Source organism: Moschus berezovskii, chromosome 23, assembly GCF_049115385.1.
Source record: "Moschus berezovskii isolate FMDL1 chromosome 23, NW_MosBer_1.0, whole genome shotgun sequence".
NCBI lineage: Eukaryota > Metazoa > Chordata > Mammalia > Artiodactyla > Moschidae > Moschus > Moschus berezovskii.
In genome coordinates this window covers 13,220,895-13,224,321 of record NC_142482.1, presented here as the reverse complement: position 1 = coordinate 13,224,321, position 3,427 = coordinate 13,220,895, and positions in this window count along the sequence as shown.

The following is a 3,427-nucleotide window of genomic DNA, read 5'->3' as shown; positions in this document are numbered from 1 at the left end:
TTTTAATTTTAATGAAAATTTATTTTATGGATTATACTTTCTAAATACTGAGGAATTTTTAAATATTCATAAACATTTTCTCAGAAATTTTCTTTCAGAAACTTTACAATTTTAGATTTTACATTTAGGTCTGTGAACTATCTTGAGTAATATTTTATACATGGTACAAAAATATATACAAATCCATGTTTTTTCACATATGGATAAACAATTGTTCCTGCAACATTTCTTGAAAAGACTATCCTTTCTCTACTGCAATGTGTTTACATCTTTGCTTTAAAGGAAATCAGTTATTCTTGAATTCTGTTAAATTGATCTGCTTTCCTATATTTATGTCAATGTAGCACTGTCATAATAACTAGCATTAGAGTAAGTTCTCAAACCATGGATATTTTCTTGTGTACAGTATTTTTGACTATTCTATGCCTTTTGCACTTACATATAAACTTTATAATCAGCTTGTCTTTTTTTTTTTTTTTGCTAAATTCCTATTGGATTTTGAGTGGAACTGTGATAGCTCTAGAAATTAATTTGGGGGAAATTAGTGTCTTAACAACATTGTGCCTTTCAATTCTGGAAGACATTATATTTCTCCACATTTTTGTATCTTTAATTTTTCTCAACAATATTTTGGGGTTTTCAGTGTAAGAGTCTTGTTCATTTTTTCCCCCATAATTACTTTCTATTTTTTTGTGGTATTATGTACAGTGCTGGAATTTTAAAAATTTCAGTCTCCAAGTTTGTCATGCATGTAAAGAAACAAAATTCATGTTTGTAAGTTAACTTTACATGCTGTACCCATTCTTGTAGATTTCATCAGTTTCCCTGTGTATGTGAAAATGTATGAGAACAAAGTCAGAAGCACAGCCCAGGAAAGATTATGGCATTAGTGGATAACAGCCCTTGCCTCCATGCAGTGTTCAGAGACTCAAGAAAATGCACAGAAGCCAAAATTGAGAAGGATGACTAAAATAAAAATATATATCACAACTTCTCAGTAAGGTAGAATGGACAAGCATGTAGCTAAGACATTATTTTGTAAGTAAATTATGATCCATTCTGTGTCCATAAATTCCAAGCCCTAAGAAAAAGCTTCCTTGAATAAACAAAGTCAGTTTCAGAAAAATGAGCAAAGGCAGATGAATGTTGCTATGATCACTCATTCTGAAACATGTAGCCCAAATAATTACTTTCTCAGTTCAGTTTAGTTCAGTTGCTCAGTCATGTCTGACTCTTTGTGACCCATGGACTGCAGCATGCCAGGCTTCCCTGTCCACCATCAACTCCCAGAGTTTACTCAAACTTACGTCCATCTAGTCAGTGATGCCATCCAACCATCTCATCCTCAGTTGTCCCCTCCTCCTGCATTCAATCTTGCCCAGCATCAGGGTCTTTTCCAATGAGTCAGTTCTTCGCATCAGGTGGCCAAAGTATTGAGCTTCAGCTTCAGCATCCGTCTTTCCAGTGAATATTCAGGACTGATTCCTTTAGGATTGACTGGTTTGATGTTATTGTCCAAGGGACTCTCAGGTGTCTTCTCCAACACCACAGTTAAAAAGCATCAATTCTTTGGTGCTCAGTTTGCTTTATGGTCCAAATCTCACATCCATACGTGACTACTGGAAAAAAAAAAAAACACACATAATTTTGACTATATGGACCTCTGTAAGTAAAGTAATGTCTTTGCTTTTTAATATGCTGTCTAAGTTGGTCATAGCTTTTCTTCCAAGAAGCAAGCATCTTTTAATTCCATGGCTTCAGTCACCATCTGCAGTGATTTTGGAGCCCACTGTTTCCATTGTTTCCCCGTCTATTTGCCATGAAGTAATGGCAAATCTTAATTTTTGCCATAATCTTAGTTTTTTGAATGTTGAGTTTTAAGCCAGCTTTTTCACTCACCTCTTTCATTTTCATCAAGAAGCTCTTTAGTTCCTTTCTGCCATAAGGATAGAATCATCTCTGTATCTGATGTTATTGATAGTTCTCCAAGCAATCTTGAGTTCAGCTTGTGCTTCATCCAGACCAGCATTTCACATGATGTACTCTGCATATTTTCTGTATATAAGTTAAATAATCAAGGTTACAATATACATCCTTGATGTATTCCTTTACCAATTTGGAACCAGTCCACTGTTCCATGTCCATTTCTACCTGTTTTTTCTTGAACTGCATACAGATTTCTCAGGAGGCAATTAAGGTGGCCTGGTATTCCCATCTCTTTAAGAATTTCCAGTTTGCTGTGATTCACACATTCAAAGGTTTTAGCTTAATTAAGGCAAAATTTGCCTGTTATTCTAGATATCTCTTGACTTCCTACTTTGGCATTCCAGTCCTCTGTGATGAAAAGAACATCTTTGTTTGGTGTTCTAGAAGGTCATGTAGGTCTTCATAGAACCATTCAACTTCAGTTTCTTCAGCATTAGTAGTTGGGTCATAAACTTGGATTACTGTGATATGAATTCCCTTGGAAATGAACACAGATCATTCTGTCGGTTTTGAGACTGCACCCAAGTACTGCATTTTGGACCCTTTCATTGACTATGAGATCTACTCCATTTGTTCTAAGGGGTTCCTGCCCACAGTAGTAGGCATAATGTTCATCTGAATTAAATTCTCCCTTTCCAGTCCATTTTAGTTTACTGGTTCCTAAAATGTAGACGTTTACTCTTGACATCTCCTGTTTGACCACTTCCAGTTTACCTTGATTTATGAACATAATATTCCAGGTTCCTATGCAAGATTGTTCTTTACAGCACTGGACTTTACTTCCATCCCTGGTCACATCCACAACTGGGTGTTGTTTTCCTTTAGCTCAGCCTCTCCATTCTTTCTGGAGCTATTCCTCCACTCTTCTCCAGTAGCATATTGGGCACCTACCAACCTGGGGAGTTCATCTTTTAGTGTTATATCTTTTTGCCTTCTCATACTCTTCACGGGATTCTCAAGACAAGAATACTGAAGTGGTTTGCCATTCCCTTCTCCAGTGGGTCATGTTTTGTCAGAACTCTCCACCATGACCCATCCATCCTGGGTGGCCCTACACAGCCTGGATCATAGTTTCTTTGAGTTAGACAAGGGTGTGATCCAAGTGATCAGTTTGGTTCCTTTCTGCAATTGTGGTTTCCATTCTGTCTTTCCTCTGAAAAATAGGGATAAGAGGCTTGTGGAAGCTTCCTGATGTGAGGGAATGGCTGTGAAGGAATCTGGGTCTTGCTCTGATGGGCAGGTCCATGCTCAGTAAATTTTTAATCCAATTTTCTATTGATGGGTGGGGCTATGTTCCCCCCTTGTAGTTTTATCTGAGGCCAAAATTAAGGACATATGCCAGGTCTATTGTATTCAGTGCCCCTGACCCCACGGCAGGCAACTGTTGACTCAAACCTCTGCTGGAGACTCCTGAATGCTCACAGGCAAGTCTGGTTCTGTC